Genomic DNA, 24,574 nt, shown 5'->3' with positions numbered 1-24,574 from the left:
GTTAGTGTGAATTGACATTTTGGTCGGAATGGATCAGTTTGGGCCGAAGGGCCTGTCTCCATGCTATAGGACTCTATAACTCTAACAACCATTGCTTATCTCCCACTGAATGTTATTTTTTATTTTCCCAATTCACTGGAACAAACTTGACCTTCTCGGCTCCATGCATCCATCATTGACCAAAATGTACAAACATTCTATATTGTATGCAGACGCTGTGTAAAATACAACATATTAATGTCACTACTCCTCCAAAGCTGCTTCAGAGCAAGGACATTGATTAGTCCTCCTGACGACACAACACCAAATCCGAAAAAACTTGATCTCTAGTTTGGTTCAATACATACTCTTCAACCCACCTGATATACATTTAGGGAATTTATTTTTCACAGTATGAGCAGTCACTTAGTTAACGCAGTTGAGATGCAACTTGAGACCATCCAATAAGACTGCAGTATCCATGATATTTGCATGTCTAATTTTCAGCGCATATGACGCTCAGAATTTCTGCGACAGTTTTAGTTTCGATATATATTACACCAATGTTTGCTTCTCCTTGTTATTTGTTAGCTCCCCTTAAAATGAATCTGAGGGACATGGTCTGTGGCGTCATTGGTGATAGATTTGGACAAGACATTCCGGAAGGGTCACCTTGTGATACAGGCCAAGCGTTAATAACCTTCTCCGCTCTGTCTGGATAAGGGTCACCATATTCCATCTGCTCCTTCACACTCCCTGTATGCCTGTTATAGCACTGACCCCCGAACAAGGCTCACACTCTATTTCCAAATAAGGCTCAGGCATTTCCAAACTCACGATTGAATTCAGCAACTTTCTTCCGCACTTTCTCTGTCACCTACACAATACCCCCAACACTAATAATACTAAATTGATTTACAACTGTCGACTGACTCATTCCGAACACCTCACCATTCCCCCCAGCCCCACATCCAACAGCACTAACAGCAGGTTTACTCATTTCCACTCTCCCTCCCTCTCTCCCTTTCTCCTGTTCCAGGAGAAACTGTTTGGAATGGGACAGAAAGGGCCAAGCCGGGTGGTGCTGTGCCTGATATCTGTTCCCTCACACCCCCTTCTCCCACCATGTGGGGAGGAACCTGGCATGAGCCAGACAGAAACAAGATGGCTGATGTGGAGCTTCTGAAACATCCACTTCCCATCAACTGAGTAAAGAGCGACATTCAGTTCTCACTTTAAACCCACTGTCAGTTCCAACGTCAGTCCATTCAGTCCCAAACAAAAATCGATACCTCACTGCACAGAGATGCAGACACTGAAATGCACAGACATTGGTAAACACCCCAACATACTAACATGCACAACACATATAAGGAGATGGGCATACACACAGATTGCAACACACAGAGACACATACAATTGCACACAAATAGACACAAACACACATAGAAACACAGAGGCTGATACATAGGTACACAGATGTAGACACACAAATACACAGAAAACAATCACTTGGACATACACATATATACACACATGCACACACAGACACAAGCACTAGTGTCATTAAGACACAAATCGACACATTTTTTGGTTTATAAAGGGATCAAGGATTCTAAGGAGAAGGCAGGAGATTGGGTTTAGTGCACATACAAGAAATTATTGAATGGCATATTAGACTTGGTGGGCCGAATGGCCTCATTCTGCTCCTTTTTTCATGCTCATGTGGTGTTATGCTGTCAAGTATTCATTTTCTGAGATTGCAGCAGAGGCTGGATTTGATACATATTTGACTGGAAAGAGTCAGTGGGAATGTGGGACAGGTTTGGAGGGCAGAATATTTTATGGTTATTCATAATTATTATATCCTTAAGTGTGAAAAGAGGTGGTGATTTGATGTGAGGTTAGCACAATTTTAATGTAATGGGTCCGAAAATGAAATAAAGATGACCCTTTCCATTTAGTGCTGTGCGGTCTGTGGTATCCTCATCCTCAGGGAATAGGGAATATTGAGGATACTTTGAGGATGGAATATAGACTGAACTCGACTGATCTTTGCTGGACAGGAGAGTCAATGTTTATCGGGAACAGACAGAAGAGGGATGATCAGATACAATTGGACCAGCCATGAGCATTCTGAATGTGTTGTTATCTCAATCCACCCTCGATGCTGTTGTAGAGATATACTGCTGCCCCTACTCCATGTGTTGTTCCCTCAATCCACCACTCAAAGCTGTTACAGAGATATACTGTTGCCCCTACCTCATGTGTTGTTCCCTCAATCCACCCTCGATGCTGTTACAGAGATATACTGCTGCCGCTACCCCATGTGTTATTCCCTCAATCTACCATCGAGGCTGTGACAGAGATATACTGCTGCCCCGAACCCTTGTGTTTAGATTAGATTACTTACAGTGTGGAAACAGGCCCTTCGGCCCAACAAGTCCACACTGCCCCACCGAAGCGCAACCCACCCATACCCCCACATTTACCCCTTACCTAACACTATGGTCAATTTAGCATGGCCAATTCACCTGAATGTGTTGTTCCCTCAATCCACCCCTCGATGCTATTCCAGGGTAGGGGACCACCCCAATCCGTCAGACACGATCGTTATAATGAGACAAGAGGAGACCATTCTGCCCCTCTAAGAAATTACACAGGAATATCGAATTAAGTAATTCAGATCGTTGGGTATATTACACAGACCAGGACGAGGCCATTCAACCCGCCTGAGCGGCTACACAGGAACAGGGAATATGTCGCTAGCAGGAAATAGTGAGTAGAGAGAAATGTTTACTTTCAGGCTGCAAAGCTCTAACTGATGGAGTGCCTCAGAGATCACTGTGGGGTCATCAATGACCAATAATCTGTATCAATGATCTGGAGGAAGGGGAGGGAATGGCTTGGAGCTCAATTAGCACGTACACCAAGATTCATTGTGTCGTCAAATTGAGATACTGAGTCTGCGATATGATTATAGACAGGGATGGTTAGTGTGCAATCCTTCAGTAGAAATAACATAACGTAAATTGTCTGTTTTGGCATGAAGGATAAAATAATGGTAATCAATTTAAATGGAGAGAGATTGCAGAACTCTGTGATACAGGAGGTTTCCATGTTCCTGGGACATGAATCATGTGAATTCAGTCTGCAGATGCAGCAAGTGATTTGGAAGGTAAGTGGAATGATGCTGTTTTTGACAAAAGGTTAAGGTTTAATTGCAGGAATGTTTTACTGCATCTGTACAGGGCATTGATGAGACCACATCTGAAGCACTGTGTACAGTTTTGATCCCCTAACACTAAAATAACAGGATATAATTATTTTTGAAATTTTCAAAGAGGTTTCCCTTTTCTCATTCCTGGGATGCCGGCCTTTGGTTATGGGGGATAATCAGTTCCGATCTTCGCCTAGAAATAGCATTGAACCACCATGAATTTCAGAAAAGTGCATCAGCTGGATGGATATTATCTCTTGTCAGGGAGACTAAAGCTAGAGAAAATATTTGAAGAAAAAGATGTATTGAAATTAACACACAATACTATGAAGACACCTACCAATATTTACAAATTACACAGACACGTGTAAGTATGTTATCAAATTATAAAATGGGGACATTTTTTGAGATTGAATGGAATTGTATACAACAGGAGCAATGATGCCGCTGCATATAATCCATAATCAGGTTTTCCCGAGAATGTTCCAGGAGAGCACACATGGTCCAGTTTGGTGTTCAGTTGACATTATTGTATGTTTCAACACAGAGAGGGAGAAAATTGTTCACTGCCTGAGAATCAATAGCCAATTGATCCCTTTCTCTTACTTTGTTCCACCAGATAGCAAAGTGTCAGTCTATAAAATCCCTGAGTTATCTTTGCCACTTGTGGTGGATTCCTGGTGAGGATTCATTGGAAACTGTCATATGCCCGAAACAAAGGGAATTCAGCCAAATCCAAATGTTCCAGAAAGAAATCCCACAATCAGTAGCTTATTTGAACAGAATAGCTTCAAAGGCAGAATAACATTTGGAACACTCTGTCATTTTACTATTTGATATGAGTTCAACGTTCTGTGTCTGACATTTTCTTTCTAGAAAATGACCTAATCTGAGACCGATATCATTGGTACATCATTAAACTGGTTACATTTGAGATTGGTGTAACCAGTGGAGGTGTGAGACGCAAAAGGAAACAGTGACCCTCCAACATTGGCTAGAACACAAATGAGAAATTTTCAAAGGGCTGTCCAAGTGGAAATTCCCTCCCCAGAAGTTTGTGGTGCCTGGATGTTTACATTTATTCAAAGTTGTATTTGTTGACATTTGACAGAAAAGTGAATGTAGAAAATGGTATACAGACAGAACAGTGCTGGGGAGATCACAATCACATGACCCATAATCTTTGTGCATGGTGGAGCGGTGACAAAGTGTCTAATGGCACACTCCTGCTGCTCAGTCCTATGTTCCTATGTTCCATCCAACCACTCACAGCTCCTGCAAGGAGCAGTTGGAGGCCACTTGCTCCAAATACCTGATCCACAGTAACACAGCATCTCATTCAGTCCCTCAAGACTGTCACACACACACGGTTTAGTGTGGGTTGGAAAATACTATTTGGAAATCCAGGCTGGGTTCGAAAGACGCCTCTGGTCTCTTTGCAGAGTGTCTCCTCACTGCAACTTGTGCTTTATTTGTTGGTCATAATACAGGCCCAGATTCACTGTGAATACAACCCTCATATCTCACCCAGAGATGACTCACAAAATACTTTGCTCTGTCTGATTGCAACGTTCAATAACAGAACTTTTATGAAAATTACAGCTATTAAATTTGTAATTACAGAATATGAGGACAAAAGAAACCGGATCAGCTAATTCGGGACGATCAAGCCATTGTCTACCATCATGGCTGATCTACTATTGGCATTAACTCCTTTTTAATGTCCAATTATTCACATCCCTTAGTTGTCTGACAGCTCAAAAATCCATCTACCTCCTCCTTAAAGACTTTCAGTGATGTAGATCCCATAACTCGCTAGCCCAGATAATTCCTGACATTGATTATCCGCTATGAGAGGAAAACATTCCCTACACATACATCGTCACCTAATTGATATGAACGAGAGGTGAACACAGGGGCTCAGCAAACAGTGAATGGCTCTGATGTCAAGTGAGTATTTGACTGAGGATGGCATCAGGATCACCTACTTATTTGAGCTAAATGGAAATCAGGTATAACCTCCCACTTGTCTGGGTCTTTCAGAGCACAAAGAAAGATGCTTGTGGTCGGTGGCCAACAGCCCTAACAGTTCCTGGACATCTCTGCAGGAGATCCTCAGGTTTGCCTCCTCAGCACAAACATCTTCAACTGCTATATCAATATCTTTCCCCATCATAAGATCTGAAGTAAGGATGATGACTGAAGATCACACAATATTCAGAGATTTTGTGCCCCCTCAGCTCCTGAACCATCTTGTGTCCATGTGCGGCAAGACCTGGACAGCATTCCGTTTGTGCTGGTAAAGTGTCGGTAACATTCATGTAACAGCGCTGCCAGACCCTGCACATTTCCACAGTTAATAGAGGAGCTCAATCAGCATCCCAGGCTGGTTGCATACTGATATGTGGAAGCCATTGAGCCCGTGGAAACTCATGAACAAGAAGAGGGACAGCCCATTCAATCCACCTGCCTATTCTACAGGAATAAGAGGGGTCTGGTCAGTACATCGAGCTGTTAAACAGGAACAGGCAGAGCCTAATCAGACCCTTAAACCTGTTTCATGAGACCCGGAGGAGGCTATTCAGCCCCACGAGATAGTTATACAGAAACAGGAGGACGTCATTGATACTCTAACATTGCAAACCAATAAAACCGAAACTGCATTGATAGGGGGCTCCATGGTGTTAATCATGGTTCCATTGTTTGTAGAACGTGTGCTACCTTAACATGGTTTGCTGGCAGTGATAAGGGAAACCAAATATTTTGTGTAAAGTCTCAAGGAGGCAGCTTCCATCTCCGAGAAGACACTCCCATGTGCTCTATGTAGGTCAGAAGCTGCTGGGAAGAGTTAACTCTTTTATAATGAAGGTACTGTTGCTGCTGTCGGGATTATGGATGGTATTATGTTCATTGCAGGATCACGCACCAATTGAACTGCATTAACTGCATTCAAAAGCCTGAACCTCTCTCTCTGTTTCTGAATCGAAATAGGGAGTGGGGATGGTTGGGTGGAACGTTCTCAGAGGCTCTTAAACTATCGAGAACCATGTAACCCGATTGAAAAAAAGCCATGGAATTTATCACCGTAACAGTGTCTGTTTAGAACATCATGAGTGATTGTGCATCCCCCTGAATGTTCAATGCAATCACCTTATTCTCTCACAGAGCTTCACTCACTGTTCATGTTACCATCATCCCAGGGATTAGTCTGGTGAGACTTGAGAGAAAGTCTATCCACAGTACCCCAAATACTGCCTCAACACACTCAGGGATGATCACAATAATCCTTTCCTCTCACTTAGACAGCGCCGTTTCCTTTCTGTGTTATGAAACGCCATTATTTCTCTATGCACTACGACTGACATGGAATTTATAAGTTCCTTATATCTGTACGTCAGCATCAATAAAGCCAGCACCAGAGTTGCCTATGGAGATGTGCATCACACTCGGGGAGCATTTCAATGAGATCGAATACACCTAAAAGATGTAATGATCACCTACCTGAATAGAAATGAGCTGTACAAATACGGAAAACAGGGAGAGGGTGGGAGCTACCTTTACTTTTGTTCTTCTCTCATAGGATGTATGCAGCCCTGGTCAGGGCAGCATGTTACACCAATCTTAAATTGAGTGGCTGTTTCAGTTGTTCCACAGGACAGTAAAGAGTAAAACACATTGCTGGGGGCTTGTCGTGTTACAATTCAGGATAAATTCTCCTGGTTAATTAAAACCAGCAACACAGAAAAGATTTATCCAATGCGGTAATGTGTGATGTTTCTAGAGTCTAAGAACTATTTAAAGTAAAAATTAACAACTTTATTTCTTAAAGTTTTACAGAGAATAATAATCGAACGAATATTTACAACTTCTTCCTCTAACCTATCTTTGACTTCCCCCCTCCACAATACGAGTCAGATAAGATTCCTAATTAAGATTTACAAAATAAAACTTCTTATCTCAAAACCAGGAAACTTTCGGTTCTTCTCCATAGTCCTGTCTTCTTTTCTTCTGGGGGATTCTGCTTCACTAGTTACTAATCAATGAATATACTTTTAAGGGAACTATTTTTCAGGCAGTCTTTGCATGCTGGTATCTTGGCAGCTCTGCTCTCAACTGTTCAATTTTCCTCGGTCTTGTACCTCCAAACTATTGGATTGTGTCATTGGCTTTTAAGATTATCAATCTATTGCATTCAAACTTAATTGGAAGTGGGTCATTTGAAGTATAATTTTAACTGTTTGGCTGAATTTGTTTTTGTCTCAAGACAATGAGCTAATCGAGTTGTTCGATCAAATGTTAAATTATATCTATTTTTCAGAAGACTTGCTGCTGTCAGGTAGTTTAAAGGTGCAGTACACCCACATGTTCATCACTGAAGTCACACGGAAACCTGATTAGGGATGTTTGACACATTGACTTACCACAAGGACTTCAGCCAAGTAGATGAACTTTTATAACAAATGATAATGGTTGCTTTTAAATTTCACCACTTTCCTTCATGAGATATCAACAGACTATTATTCTGTGGCTCTAGATTATGAGTCAATGACTTTACTACCATAAACTGTCTTCCTGTACGTGCAGGGAACACGTCAAACATCCTCAAGAGCAATTATTTAGTGATGGACATGTGATTAGCAGGCACTTGAAACTGTTGCATCCAGATTGAACAAAGGCAAAAATCATGTTACATTCGGAAGTTGCACTGAGCCTGCAGACGAGACTGAGATATCATGATGGTGGTTTTGGACAGGATTGGTGAGTGGGGAGGACATGGAGATGTAAATCCGTGAGGGACAAAATGGATTATGGAGTTTGAGAACATTCTGTGTCCTTCTCGCTTATCAGTGAGTAATTTATAAAAAGTAGTTTGATAGCTATAATTTATAAGGAAAGGATTTTTTTTGTTTGGAACTGAAGACATTGACTTGCACTTTCCACAATTTGTATATCATGAGCAGAAATTGAGTTCAACCCAGTTTAGTAGATAAATATAATGACTTACCAGGAACACCAACTATCGCAAGGATGGGATAGTAACCACCTTGAATAATCCAAAGGATATACAGGATCCGTGATGTTAATGATATCCAAGGCCAAGAAAGACAGTAAAGACCCGAGGATAAACTTCTGTCCATTGTTGGAATATTCCAGTCTAATGTTCTCAGATTCTGATACATTGCTGTACCATTCCAGTCAATTGTTCTCAGATTCTGATCCATTGTTGGAACATTCCAATCCATGGTCCTCAGATTATGAATCATTATTGTAACGTTCCTGTCTAATGTTCTCAGATTTTGATCTCTCCTCCCGCTCTCTCTCTCAAGCTGCTGATCCCTGTTAGTGCTGTCAGTGATGCTCCTACTCTCGCGATGTGATAGCTCATTGAACAGAGCCCATTTATATTTCAACCATGGAAACTCTCCACTGCCATAATTCGGATCCACTGAGATTGATATTAATCACAGTCACTGAACAAATAGCTCCAGTTAACCCCTTTGAATTCAATAATGATTTTATTAAAATTCAAAAGAACTTTTAAAGTTTACACATTTGGCATGGGATATGTGTGGGGGGTGAACAGGAAGAAATATTTGAGATGGTACATTGATTGTATGTTATCATTCAATCTGTCTTAGATATGACAGTAATGTCAAAGGATTGTCAGAACTTAAACAAGTTTCTCGGATTATAAATCAAAATATACTGTCTGTAACTAGTGATCAGTGATTATAATGTCAGTAAAATATGTAGAGAGCGTTTCTAGTCCATAATCTGACAGAAAATTGCTTATGACAACATGAGTGATAACAGACAAATAGCATGGATATGTTAACAGGGAATATGATGTGACACACAATTCATATGATTATTCATGGATCAGAGAGGGCAGGTGAAGGTCCTGCTATTAATGTTATCCATGTCAATCAACTGTATTGAAGTAAATGTCACTGGATTTCAATTGCAGTGTGATTATGATATCGAGGCATGGCTGCTGAGAGTGGAGGGAGGGAACATGATATTTCCCAGCCATCAGTATTGGAATTTTATTCTTCATAAATCATATGAAGATCAAACTCAAGGGTACATTGCCAATGAGGAATGAGGAGAGCCAATATTAACCACACAACCATAAGAAATTGGAACAGAAATTTGGCCATTAGGCCATTTGAGCCTGCTCCGCCATTCCATGATGGCTGTTAAGCTTCTCAACCCCATTCTCACACTTTCTACCTGTAACCCTTGATCCCCTTTACAGATCCCCTATCTGTCTCACTCCTAAATATACTCACTGACCTGGACTCGACAGCCTTCTGTAGCAGTGAATTCCATAGATTCACCGCTGTCTGGCTGAAGAGGTTTCTCCTTATCTTTGTTCGAAAAGATCTTCATTTTCCACTGTCCCCTCGGGTACTAGTCTCTCCTACACTGGATACATCTTCCCAAAATCCCCTCTATCCCAGGTCATTTAGTATTCTGTAAGTTTCAATTAGACCTCCTAACATCCTTCCGAATTCTACCAAATACAGACCCAGAGTCCTCAAATATTTTTTATATGATAAGCTTTTACTTCCTGGCACCATTCTCGTGAATCTCTTTGGAAAACACACCAGGACCAGTGCATCCTTCCTGAGATATGGGACTCAAAACTGCGCACAATTATCCAAATGTGGCGTTACCAAAGCCTTGTAGAGCCTTAGAAGAACATCCCTGCTTTTATATTTAAGCCTTCTTGAAATAAATATCATCATTGTATTTGCCTTTCTAACTACTGACAAACGGCAGGTTTACCTTTCAAGACTTCTGGACTAGTCTTTTTGCCCTTCAGACTTCTGAATTTGCTCGCTATTTCGAAAATAGTCCATGCCTCTATTCATCCTGGCAGAATGCTTTCCCATATTTCCCACATTGTACTCCATCTACCACTTCTTTGCCCACTCTCCAATCCTGTTAAAGTCCTTCAGCAGGTGAAAGTGAGGACGGCAGATGCTGGAGATCAGAGTCAAAAAGTGTAGTCATAGAAAAGCACAGTCTGTCAGCCAGCATCCGAGGAGCAGGACATTCGACGTTTCAGACATAAAGCCTTCATCAGGAATGTGGGGTGGGTGGAAGGGGGCAGAAAGATAAATGTGTGGGGGGGGGGGAGCTGGCGCTGGGAGAATGGTAGCTTGGAAGGCGACAGCCAAATGAAGGTGGGTGATGATCCTGATAGATCAGAATGGAAGGTGGATTTGATGCTTGGGAAGGTAGATGGACAGGTAGGACAGTTCAAGAGGGCGGTGCTGAGTTGGAGGGTTAGATCTGGGATAAGGTGGAGGGAGGGGAGATAAGGAAATTGGTGAAATTATCCTTGATACTGTGTGTTTGGAGGGTCCCAAGGCAGAAGATGATGCGTTCTTCCTCCAAAAGTCAGGTGGCTAGAATTTGGGAGTCGAGGAGGCCAAAAGCTGGAAGGGCTTTGGCGGAGTGGGAGGGAGAGTTAAAGTATTCGGCCACAGGGAAGTGGGGTTGTTGGGTTTCCGTGTGTTCCCTGAACCATTCTGTATGTTGACATCCTGCCTCGCCAATGTATAGGAAACAGGAGCAATGGACTGACTAGATTAGGTGTTTGGATGCACAGGATGTTCTCTGCCTGATGTGGTAGGATCCTTTGGGGCCTTGGGTGGAGGTGAGGAGGGAGGTGTTGGCACAGGTTTCATATCTCTTGCAGTGCCGAGGGATGGTGTTGCGAGTGGAAGGTGGCTTGGTGGGGGCGTGTGGACCTAACGAGGGAGTCGTGAGGGAATGGTCTCAGCAGTATGATGATAGGGGTGGGGCGCGAAGTATATCTCTGGTATTGGGGTCTGACTGTTGGTGGCAGAAATGGTGGAGGATGATGCATTGTATCCCGAGGTTAGTGGGATGGAAGGCGAGCACCAGAGAGGTTCTAACTTGTTGTCGTTGGAAGGGTGGTGTGCAAGGGCGGAGGTGTGGGAAGTTGAGGAGATGCACGAGACCACCCTCCTGCAGCCGAACCACCTCTTCAATGCTACCTGTCTCTCTGTCTATCTTTGCACTTATGAAAGCTTAGCCAGAATGCCCTCAGTTCCTTCAGAAAGATAATGAATGCAAAAAGTAAATAGTTGTGGTCCCAACACTGAGTTTTGTGGAAAACCACTTGTCACTTGTTGCCTTCCAGAGAAGAGCACTTTTATCCCCACTCTATGCGTTCTCTCAGGCAGCCAAACTTCTATCCATGCTATCACCTTGCCTCTAATATCATGGGCTCATACCTTTCTCAATAACCTCATGCATGGCACTTTGTCAAAGGATTCTTGAGTGCAGATGGATAACATCTATTTGTTCTCCTTGATCTAATCTGCTCATTACTCCCTCATTGTTTTCTAGCCGGTTTGGCAGGACTGATCTCCCCTTGATGAAACCATGCTGACTCTGTCCTATTTTACCAAACACCTCCAAGTATCAGAAATCCCATCCTTCACGATGGATTCCACGATGTTACCCACAACCAAGGTTAGGCAAATCAGTCTGCAGTTTTCCATCTTCTACCTAACTCCCTTATTAAACGGGGTGTCATGTTAGCAATTATACAGCCACTTTGCCGTTTCCTGATTTTAGTCATTTCTGAATGATTACCACTTACGCTTGCACTAACTCTTCAGCTATCTCCCTTACAAGGCTGGGGTGTAGTCCATCTGGTCCAGGTGAGCTATCCACATTCAGCCCATTCCCTTTTCTAACATGCTCTTCTTGGTGATGACCACCATATTCAGGACTGCCCTCTCACTCTCGTCAATTCTTGAGAAATTACTCGTGTCTTCCACCGTGAAGACTGATGCAACGTTCCTCAGCCATTTCTTTGTTTCCCACTACCGTCTCTCCAGCATCATTTTCCAGTGGTCCATGTTCACTTTTACCTCTCTTTTGCACTTTATATATTTAAAGAATCTCTTAAAGTTTCCTTTATATTAATGGTTAGATTACTCCCATATTTAATCTTCTCCCTCCTTATTTATTTTTTCCTTGCCTTCTGTTGGCCCCATTCTCCAGTTTCCCTTTGCCCTTCACATTGCTTGCGCTTTTACTTATACAAAATCCCTGACTTCCCTCGTCAGCCCTGGTTGCCTCATTCTCCCTCTACAATGCCTTTATTGCTCAGCATGTATTACTGCAGTGTCTCCTGAATTAATCTTGGAATTTTCTGCCATGACTGTTCTGCTGTCTTTCCTGCTAGGCCCCTGTCCCGGTCAATTCTACCCATTTATTCCCTTGTGCCTCTCCAGTTGCCTTTATTCAGCTGAAATTCTGTTAACTCTGATTCTACTTTCGCTCTCTCAAATTGCAGAATAAATTCAACCATGTTCTAATCACCGCTTCTGAAGTTTCTTTCACCTTAAGCTCCCTTATCTAGCCTGTGTCATTAAATCCAGTGTCATCTGTTCTCCAGTGGGCTCCCCCACATGATGCTCCAAAAAGCCATCCCATAGACATTCCTCAAATTCCTTTCCTTGCGATCCACTCCCAACTTGGTTTCCTATTCCACTTGCATATTGAAATCCCCCAATGATCACTGTAACGTTGTCTTTCCTACAGATCTTTTCTATCTCCTGGTGTATCTTGTGCCCCAGCTCCTAACTACTCTTTGGAGGCCTGTGCAAGTCTCCAACTGTGGTTGTCTTATCTTTGTGATTCCTCAATTCTACCCACGCAGATTCTACACCATCTGACTTTACTTCCTTTCTTACTATTGATTTAATTTAATTTCTTATTAATAATGTAAACCCACTCCCTCGCTACCTATCTTTTCGATAGGATATATGTCCTTGAATGTCCTGATCCCCTTGCAACCACTTCTCTGTGATGCCCATCACGTCAAACCTACCAATTTCAGTCTATGCCACAAGCTCATTTATTCTATTCCTTATACTGCACGCATTCAGACATAACCCCTTCAATCTTGTATTAACGGTTCCTCTTCTCATTGTTATTTGTTTGTCCGGTGTGCTTGAAGTCTGATTGCTTACACTTTCCATACACTCTGTCTTATTTGCGTCTGTGCTGGAGATTTTAATAACCTCTCCTGAGCTCTGCACATTTACCTCCTCTTTTCTAATTTAACCCTATAACGGAACACCCACCACCCCCCCCCCCCCTCCCCACCCTGCCAACACAAACACTCTCCTAATCAGTTTAGACCTCTGTCTAAAGCCTGAGTTAGGATTCAATCGGACTATGGTCCCAATACAAAATGAAGGGACAAAAAACAAGCTTTTCTGTACATACTAAAACATGAAAACTACAAAGATGCAAGATTGTTAAAATACTCTTACGATGTGGAGATATATGAATTGAAATGTGAATTTAAAAACCATGGACGAGGTTTTCAACCTTTATCAGTCATTATTTGACCCACCGCTGAGATGCTGATCTCCCCCCTGTCAGTGATCCCCCTCATTGAGAATCTCTCGCCCTGTCTCTCACACCGGGTCTAGAGGGACTACACGTTCCTGTTGGCCCAGAATATTTAAATTAATTCACCTTCTCCCTATAACTAATCTATTGTTCTTTTGGATTCTCTTCAGCGTCAGCAACCCGGTTCTGAGATATTATTGGCGATGAATGATCTGGGATGACAGCAGAGTCCTCACAGAGTACGGCACCAGACAAAGGTCTTGCAGTCTGTGGGAGTTTCTAAATGAAATTTCTGTGTATTTCTCCACGTGCTGTCTTCTGATATAACTTCAGACTCGTCTGACACATCTTGCTCTCACTCACTCTGTCGCTCCGTTTCCCTCTCCATTCCTTTTATCTCTCTTCACTTCCTATTTTCTCTGTTAATTTTTCTCTCTCTCACGCACACACACAGAGACACACACACATTCTGTTCTCTCTGTTGACAAATTGTGCTGTTGGAGAGCTCGTCGGTGTACAATGGGCTAAATGGCCTCCTTCAGTGCTCTATCAATTCTGAAGTTCTCTGACCCACAATAAAGACTTCAGGTGCCTGGACAGACAAGCTGATCCTGCGAAGGTCACAGTGCAGAATCATCCTTTATCTCTTTCTGTTGTCTGATATGCAGCAGCCTTGAAATATCAGTTCAAAAATAAGATAGAAATTCGAGCAGTTGGGAGAACGCTCACGAGATGATTTTGATGTCAGGTTTTAACAAGCAGTTCCCTCTTACAAAATTGGATTTGCCTGATAGCAGCTCCTCCCAATTGACACCGCCCAGCTCTGCCTGAAGATGACGTAATTTTCCTTCCGCCAATTCAGTCGATTCCCACAAGGTCCTGACATATCCGTGTTCACGTTTTCTTAAATCTGAAGGAACTGTGACCACTGTTTCTAAAATTATGTCCCACTGAAAGGTCAGTCACCTGACCAGGCTAAATAGCCAATACGAGGTCCAGTATGGCTCTTCCTCTCATTGGACTATCCACATACTGCTGCAGTTAACAAATTTTGCCCCGTCTAAGCCCCTTGCTCTAATGGACTTCCAGTCATTATTGGGGATATTCAAGTCACTCAATATGACCACTCTTTTTTTAATACATCTTTCCTTAATCGACATACATATCTGTTCCTCAATCCTGCCGTGGTTGTTGGAGAGATTATAGTAACGCAGTGCTTGTATCCATCTTATTTTTGAGCTTGACCCATATTGCTGCAGTGGATGGTCCCTCCTGTATGTCCTGTTCACGTGCGGATGTAGCATTCTCCCTGATCAGTAAAACAACTCGTCCACCTCTTTTAACTTCTTCTCTTTCTCGCCTAAACCAATGAAACTCTGGATACTTTGAACGGCCAGTCCTTTCCCTCTCTCAACCAAGTCTCTGTAAAGCCGCAACATTATAGTCCCATGTATGGATTCAGGCTCCCAGTTCATCGTCCTTACCCATAACAATTCTTGCATTGAAATAAATACACTTCAGCCAAACTCCATCAAATTCTGACCTGATATTTGGTTTGCGTTTCCCTGATGTAAATTCCTCCTCGTCTATTCTCTGGTAACAGGAGATTACAAAGGACTTTTGGTAAAGCGGAAAATATTGTAAACAGACAATTTCAGTTTCCTCCCTTGTCCCTTCAATCTGTACATTTCATCCCACACTGTCCAATTCCAATAAACTGCTGGGTAATTATTTTGCTTCAAACAACCGTCTCCAGCCTCTCACGGCACATTCTTCAACTCGCTCTAGACCTATTGGATTGACAGTTTTCTGATCGCTCTCTCAAACACATCTCTGTAATATTTGTATCATAGTTACATATACTCATCTGTCTTGCCTGTCACACTGCTCACATTAAAATCAGCATACTTCAGACTTCCAGTCCCATTGTGTTCACTCCCCTCTGCCAGTTTGTTGCTTTTCTTAGTTGTACTGGGATTAGTCTCCAACTGCTCTTCCGTCACTGTGCGTGTGGATGTACTGCTCTGGCTCTCCCACCCTCCCTCCCCCACCACCACTCTAGTTTAAACTCTCCTGAGTGACAATAACAAACCTGCCTGCCAGGAGATTGCTGCTGGTTCACATCCATCCCGTCCTTCTTGTGCATTTCTTACTGACCCAGGATTCCCAATGACCCACATATCTGAGATTGCTGCCAGTTCAGCTGCATCCCGTCCTACTTGTGTCTATCCTACCGACCCGGGAATCCCAATGATCCACATATTGGAAGTGCTGCCTACCCTACCAGCTCTTTGGCCATGTTTTTAACTTTACTACCTTCCTATTCCTAACCTCACTGGCACGTGGCATAATCTAGTCTCCCCAACATTCAAATATGCTTACAGCACAACTCCAGCAAGTCCTTTACTTTGAAATGGATAGACTTGACAATAAAAACTTAAGTATGATCTCATTAACCAGGAACGTGGAGCCCAACGAATCAGTCCTAATGATCATTGGATCTGATATTTGTCACCTCCACCAAACCTGTGTGACAAGATATACTTATGGAGCATCTATTTGTACATGGACGGTGATAAAAAGAAATTAGTCCAAAATACCTGAAAACGTCATCACAGATGGGTGCCAGTCAGCCTGTTTACTCTGCTTTGCTGTTCAATTGGATTTTAGCTATTCTGTTCCTTTTAATGGCTGGGCCTTTACCCCGGATCCCAGCGCGTCAGAAAGTGCCCAGTGTCTTTGTGCGCTCACTGAGTAAAGAGCATCTAGTGCCAGGCCATGGGGTGTGGGGAATCCCGGGGTGGCTCAATGAAAGGCTGCATGCAGTGACGGATGGCCTCAGGGTTTGAGAGAGACAGAGTAGGTAATCAGGGACATTGACTCACATAAGTAGATGCGCAAGATTCCCAAGCACCCAGGAAGCCTGAGGACCAGAGTGACGTCGACAATAAACCCGTCATATTTGCATCAAACACAAGCAAATATACTGTAGATGGCAGATACCTGAAACAAACACAGAAACATACTGTGGAGAGAGAAAAGAGGCAATTCTCCCAATGCAGAGATTGCAAAATCTCCAGAAAGACAGGGTCCAGAGATTGGAATTGAACCCCAGTCCCTGGCACTGTGAGACAGCAGTGCTGTGTCACCACGCTATCCAATGATAGACAATAGGATTAGGACAGTTACATTAGTATATTTTCAACAGTTAAGTTAACATGAATGCTCACACGCAGCCTACCTAAGATTGGGAAGCCTTTATACAGCAGCAGAGGACAATTCAAGAAGCAACAAAGTGATGAACACGAAACATGTCAGCTAGCTTGCTTTAGAAAAGGAGATTGCAGGGGTTTTGTTAAGATATATAAAAGGGGAGAGTGAACATTGGACAACCAGAAATTGAGGCTGGCTGCAGAGAAATGGAAAACAAAGAATTGGAGAATGACCTGAATAGGTACTTTCCGTCAATACTCAATGGTAGATATTATGAACAATCCAGACCTTAAAGCGAGTCAAGGATGAGGAACGGATGTAGTGATCAGCGTTGAGGAGAAGGTACTGGGGAAGCAGCTTTGTTTGAAAATAGATAAATCACACAGACTGGAAGGATAACAACCAATGTTCTGAAGTAATTCACGGAGAAGATTGTGAAACCAATGGTCGCGACTGTTCAGGAAAAACTATCATCAGACAGAGTCCCAGAGAACTGGAAAATGGATAATGTACAATCTCTGTGTAAGAAGGAAGAAAGGCAAAATACAGGAAATCATAGGGCAGTATAGCCTGGCATCGGCCGTTATTAGGGATTTAGAGGGCATTGCTAGCAATGACATTGCAGAATACTTGGAGGTGCATGGTAAAATAGGGCTGAGTCAGCATGGCTTCATCAAGGTATGGGCCCGCTGACAAGTCTGTCAGAATTCTATCAGAAGGTAATGTGCAGGTTTGACAAAGGGAGGATGTGATCTCATTTGCTAATAGGCAGTGTGTTAAATTTGAATCTGTGTTAAATTGACTCATGTTAATTTATTGGTTACAACTTGCATAAGCAGATGTACATAAACAAACAAAATTGCAGAGGAACCATTCAATAGTAGATAAATAAAATAAGAATGGAGGCTCGGGTGATGTGTTGTTTCTGCATGATGTGGGAGTGGTCGACCCCACGGTGGTTCCCAGTGACCATGTCTGGAGTAAATGTCGCATGCAAGAAAGACTCTGGTTCTGAGTCGGTGAGCTGGAGTTTGAGCTTGAAACATTGCGATGCATCAGGGAGGGGGAGAGTTCCCTGGATGCTGTGATTCAAGAGACAGTTACACTCCTAAGATCAACTGACTCAAATTCAGCCAGTGGTTAGAAAGCAGAGAGATTATCTCTGAGTGAAGTAGATAAAGGGATCGAGGACGTAGAATTGCTGGAGCCTCAGCCCCTGTCCGTGTCTAACAGGTTCAAGAGTTTTGTTCCCTGTGTGGATGGGATGGGGACTGCAGGGAGGATGAGCTGATTGGCCGCAACACCGAGTTGAGGAAAGCTTTCAAGTGGGGCAAGAGAAGAGAAATGTTAATGTAACTGGGGATAGTATAGTTAGCGGCATAGACACTGTTCTCTGTGACCCAGATTGAGAGTCCTGAATGCGGCGTTACTGACTGGTATTTCGGTAAGGGATATCTCATCTGGGCTGCAGGGGAACTTCGAGTGTGAGGGTAAAGATCCATTGGTCATGGTCTGTGTCGGTACCAACGACAGAGATAAAACTAGGACAGAGGTTCTGCTAAGGGATACGAAGAGCTCAGAGCTAAATTAGAAAACAGAAGCAAAAAGGAAATAGGATCCGAATTACGGCCTGAGCCATGAGCTAATTAGCACAGGGTCAGCAGGAAAATGTGTGGTTCAAAGTTTGGTGTGGGAGAAATGGGTTTGTATCATGGGACATTGACACCAGACACTGGGGAAGGAGCGCACTGTTCTGATCGGACGGTCTTCATCTGAAACGTGTTGGGAGCTGAGTTCAAGCAAATCGCATAACTAGGGCTGTAGACTGGGCATGAAGCTAAATGGGGGTGGGGTGGTGTCAGTTATAGGGAAAATTATAAAACCCAAATTAAAGGAGCGGGTAAGACTGCAGATCTCAAGAAGCAGGCGTTTGGTATGTTTTCCTTTGTTGGCCACAGTATTGAGTGCAGGAGTTGGGACGTCATGTTGGGGCTGTACAGGACATTGGTTCGGCCACTGTTGGAATATTGCATGCAATTCTGATGTCCTTCTTATCAGAAAGATGTTGTGAAATTCGAAAGGTTGCAGAAAAAAATTACAAGGATGTTGCCATGTTCGGAGGATTTGAGCTACAGGGAGAGGCTGAGCAGGCTGAGGCTGCTTTCCCTGGATCGTCGGAGGCTGAGGAGTGACCTTTTAGAGATTTACAAAATTATGAGGGGCATGGATATGATAAATAGACAAAGTCTTTTCCCTGGGGTCAGGGAGTCCAGAACTAGAGGGCAGAGGTTAAGGGTGAGAGGGGAAAGATATTAAAGAGACCTAAGGGTCAACGTTTTCACCCAGAGGGTGGTACGTGTATGGCATGAGCTGTCAGAGGATGTGGCGGAGGCCGGTACAATTGCAACGTTTAAGAGGCATTTAGATGGGTGTATGAAGAGGAAGGGTTCGGATGTATATGGACCGGGTTCTGGCAGGTGGGACTGTATTATCGATATCTGATTGGCATGGACAGGTTGGACCGAATGGTCTGTTTCCATTCTGTACACCTCGATGACTCTAAAACTCTAAGTTATTCAAATCTTCAGCACAGACGCAGAGTATGGAAAGTGTTCGCAATCAAACTTCAAACACTCAGGACAAACAAATGACGATGAGAAGAGGGATGGTTACTACAGGGCTGAACTGTTATATTGGAATGCATGCAGTATAAGGAATAAGGTAAATAAGCTTGTGGCTCATACACAAATTGGCAGATCGCCATCACGGAGACGTTGCTGCAAGAGGATCAGGATTGGGAGCTGAATATTCAAGGATATGCATCCTATCAAAAAGATAGGCAGTTGGGCAGAGGGGATGGGGCTGTCCTATTAGTAAGAAATGCAATGAAATCAATAATAAGAGATGATGTAAGGTAAAATGGTGTAGAATCTGTATCGGTAGAATTGATGAATCAAAAAGATTAAAAACAAATAGTTGGAGTTCTGTTCAGAGCTCCAAACAGTACTCAGGAGCTGGGGTGCAAGATACACCAGGAGATAGAAAGATGTGTAGGAAATACAAAGTTACAGTGATCATGTGGGATTTCATTACCGAAGTGGGCTGTGAATTCAGATTGATGGTGGTTTGCAAGAAAAGGAATTTGTGGAATGTCTATGAGATGGCTTTTTTGGAGCAGCTTGTGCAGGCAGATTAGATGAGGGAGCTTAAGGTGAAGAAAATCATAGGAGGCAGTATCGGAATATGATTGAATTTACTTTACAATTTCAGATGGAGAAGTTATATTCAGAAGTAACGGTATTAAAGCTGAATAAAGGCAACTGCAGAGACATGAGAGAGAAGCTTGGTAGAATTGACTGGTAGAAGGGCCCAGCAGGAGAGACAGTGGAGCAGCAATGGCAGGAGACTTTTTGAGTAATTCGGGATGCAGCAGAGATTTACCCCGAGTAAAATGAGGCAGAGTACATGGAGAATGAGGTAACCATGACTGATGAGGGAAGTCAGCTATAGCAGGGAGTAAGGAAAAATTACTTTTGAAACCGCAATGAATAGCTTAACCTCTGTCGTGGGTAAGATCATGGAATCCATTGTGAAGGATAAGATTTCTGAATACTTGTAAGTGTTTGTTAAAATAGGGCAAAGTCAGCATGGTTCCATCAAGGGAAGGTCATGCCTGACAAAGATTGGAAATCTTTGAAAACGAAATGAACAGGCTCGATCAGGTGCAGCCAATGGATGTTATCCACCTGGACGCCAAGAAGGCCTTTGACAAGGTGTCACACAGGAGATGATTGAGTATGATAAGGGTCCGTGGTGTTAGAAGCAAGGTAGAGGCATGAATAGGAACTTGCCTGTCTGACAGAAAGCAGAGAGTGGGGATAAAATGGTCCTTCTCAGAATGGCAGCCGGTGGCAAGAGGTGATCCACAAGGCTCAGTGTTGGAATCGTAACTTTTTACTTGTTAAGTTAACAATATAGATGATCGAACTGAGGGCACTCTGGCTAAGTTTGCAGACGATACAAAGATAGGCAGATGGACTGGTCGCATAGAGAAGCTGAAGAAGGAATTGACCAGGTAAAAGTGTTGGCAGATGTATTCCAACGTCACAAAGTGTGAGGTCATGCACTTTGTCACGAAGAATCGAGGCATGGTCTATTTTCTAAATGGGGAGAAAATTCAGAACTGTGAAGTGCAAAGGGACTTGGGAGTTCTAGTGCAGGGTTCTCTTAAGGTAAGCTTGTAGGTTGAGGCAGTAGTTAAGAGGGCACTTATTATTGATGGCATTTATTACGGGAGAATTTGAATCTAAGAACAAGCTGTATACAGTTTTGGTCAGACGAGATTTGGAGAGTTGAGCGCACTGTTGTGCCCCATATCTCAGGAAAGGTATACTGCCCCTGGAGCGTGTTCAGAAGATTTTCACGGGAATCGTCTTAGGAGTGAAAAGTTAGTTGTTTGGCGAATGTTTGAGTCTTTGGGTCTATACTTGAAAAGTTTAGAAGGAAGAGAGGAAATGTAATTGAAACATACAGAATACTGAATTACCTGAACAGAGTGGATGTGCATGAGATGTTTCCATTGGTAAGAGAGACGAGGACCCAAGGACACAGCCTAAGCTTCAAGAGAACATCTTTTTAGGATGTTGCTAAGGAGAAACTTCTTTAACCAACGAATGGTGAATCTTTGTAATTTATTTGCAGAGAAGGCTGTGGGGCCAGATTATTGATTATATGTGAGACGGGGATAGCTTTTCAGATTATCCAGGGAATCAAAGGTTACGGGGAGAAGGTCGGAGAATGGGTTTGAGAAACTTATCAGCGATGACCAAATGGCGGAGCAGACTCGATGGGCTAACTGGCCTAATTTCGGCCCCTATGTCTTATAGTATCATGGTTTAAACTTTAAAGAGTCTTTTTGCATCTCTGAGAATATGGATTCGTGTTTTTCAAGAAGGTCAGGAGCTGGTGGAAATAGACAATAGGCAATAGACAATAGACAAGAGGTGCAGGAGTAGGCCATTCTGCAATTCGAGCCTGCACCACCATTCAATATGATCATGGCTGATCATCCTTAATCAGTATCCTGTTCCTGCCTTATCTTCATAACCTTTGATTTCACAATCCTTGAGAGATCTATCCAACTCTTTCTTAAATGAATCCAGAGACTGGGCCTCCGCTGCCCTCTGGGGCAGAGCATTCCACACAGCCACTACTCTTTGGTTGAAGAAGTTTCTCATCATCTCTGTCCTAAATGGCCTACCCCGTATTTTTAGGCTGTGTCCTCTGGTTCGGCACTCACCCATCAGTGGAAACATGTTTCCTGCCGCCAGAGTATCCAATCCTTTAATAATCTTATATGTCTCAATCAGATCCCCTCTAAGTCTTCTAAACTCAAGGGTATACAAGCCCAATCGCTCCAGTCTTTCAGTATAAAGTAATCCCGCCATTCCAGAATTGACCTCATGAACCAACGCTGCACTCCCTCAATATCTAAAATGTCTTTCCTCAAAGTTGGAGACCAGAACTGCACACAGTACTCCAGGTGTGGTCTCAACAGGGCCAAAAATATTTGACTGTTTTTGAATGAAGATATATTGGCTGCTGTCAGAATGGTAGATAATATGACATTCAGTGCAGGATCACACACGAACTGCACTGTATTAATGTGAGGAAAACTTATTCAAAACCTGGACCTCTCTGTCTCTGTCAAGCGCCGTGGGGAGTGGGGGTTGGGGTGGGTAGGCGTAACGTCCTCAGAGGCACTTAAACTATCCAGAATCATGCATTCTGAATGAATCAACAGTCAAGGAATTTATCGCCTTCTCATTGCCTGTTTCAAATATAAGGAGTGATTGATCATCCCTCTCAGGGTTCAATGCAATCACCTCTTATTATGTCACAGCGCTACAGATCAACCTTTACTCACTCGTCATGGTGCCATCATCCCAGGGATTAATCCGGTGGGACTCTTATTCATTCTCTCTGTGGTAAGGAGATCACTCCATATAAAGGAGATAAAATCTGTCCACAATACCCCAAATACTGCCTCAACAACGCTCTCACAGTTGATCACAATAACTCCTTTCCCTCACTTAACTTGCTCCATTTCCTTCATTTGACACAGGATACCATTCATTTACAATGCACAGCCACTGACGTGGAATTTAAACCATCCTTCCATCTGTAGGTCAGCATCAATAAAGCTAGCACCAGAGGTGCCTATCGAGATGGAAAACACTCTCGGAGACAGACTCAATCACAAAGAATACGACTAAAAGTGTGAGTGGCCACCTACCTGAATGTAATTCAGCTGCAGGAATATGGGATACAGGCAGAGGAAGGGGGTTATCTTTCCTTTTCATCTGCCCTCACGGGTTGTATTCAGCCCTGGTCAGGCCAGCATGTTATGTTGACCTTGAACTGAGTGGCTGGTTAGCTGTTCCACAGGACAGTAAAGATTAAAACGCAGTGCTGTAGGTTTTCAGTCACACAGAGACCTGACCAGAGAAGAATGACCCATTGCCTTCTCTAATGGGCACGAGGCAAGCCGATATCAACAGATTATTATTTTGTGGCTGCAGATTATGAGCCAGTGACGTAACCACCATACACTGTCTTCACATCTTTCTAATTCTGTGCAGAGAACAATGTAAACATCTCAACTGCAATTATTTTGCAATGGACACATGGTAAGAATGGGCTTGAAACATCTGTATGCGGAGATTAACAAAGGCACAAATGATAATTTATTCAGGAATTGTAATGAGGCTGAGTAGGGACTGGGATGTCATGTTGGTGGTACTAGACAGAAATGGTGATTGGGGAGGATATGGAAATGTAAACTTGTGCAGGAGAAAACGAATCAAGGAGAAGTTTGCTTCATCCTCACATATTGGTGCGTAATTTTTAAATAATCATTTGCTAGTTATAATATGTAAGGAATGGAATCTTTGATTGGAACTGAAAACATTGACTTGCACCTTTCCAAAATTTGCATATCATGACCATCGATTCAGTTCAGACCGTTTCACTCGACACAAGAGTGACTTACCAGGAACACCAACTATATCAAGGATAGGATAGTAACCAGCTTGAATAATCTTCAATACATCTTCAATCCGCGATACTAATGATAGCCAAGGCTGGGAAAGCCAGAAAAGACCCCACGATAAACTCCTGTCCATTATTGGAAATTTCCATTTGAATGTTCTCAGATCTTGATCCATTGTTGGAACACTCCAGTGTACTCTTCCCGGATTCAGATCTCTCCTCCCTCTCTCCTTGAAGCTGCTGATCCCTTTTATTGGTGTGGATGATGCTCCCGCTCATACTATGGGATTACCCATTGAACACATTCCATTATTGATAGAAGACTGAAATTCTCTGAGGACCCATAGGATCAATGGAGACTCGCATAATCACAATCGCTGAACAAACAGCTCCAGCTAACCTCTCTCAATGTGATACTGTTTTACTAAAATTAAAAATAACTTTGAACACATGCATTCTGGATGTGAGATGTGAGTGTGACTGAAGGAAGGAATGTTGGAGATGACATATTATTTGTTTGTAATCATTCAGTCTGCCTTGGTTATAGAGGTAATGCCAGAGGTTTAACTGAAGATAAACATGCTTCTCTCCTCATAAATGTAGAAATAAATCCGATAAATACTGATCAGTCATTGCAAAATCAGAAAAACATTGGGAGAACATCTTCCATCCATGATCTGATGGCAACATGTGCCTAAG

The sequence above is a fragment of the Chiloscyllium punctatum genome, chromosome 31, assembly GCF_047496795.1.
Source record: "Chiloscyllium punctatum isolate Juve2018m chromosome 31, sChiPun1.3, whole genome shotgun sequence".
Lineage (NCBI taxonomy): Eukaryota > Metazoa > Chordata > Chondrichthyes > Orectolobiformes > Hemiscylliidae > Chiloscyllium > Chiloscyllium punctatum.
This window is presented reverse-complemented; position numbering follows the sequence as displayed.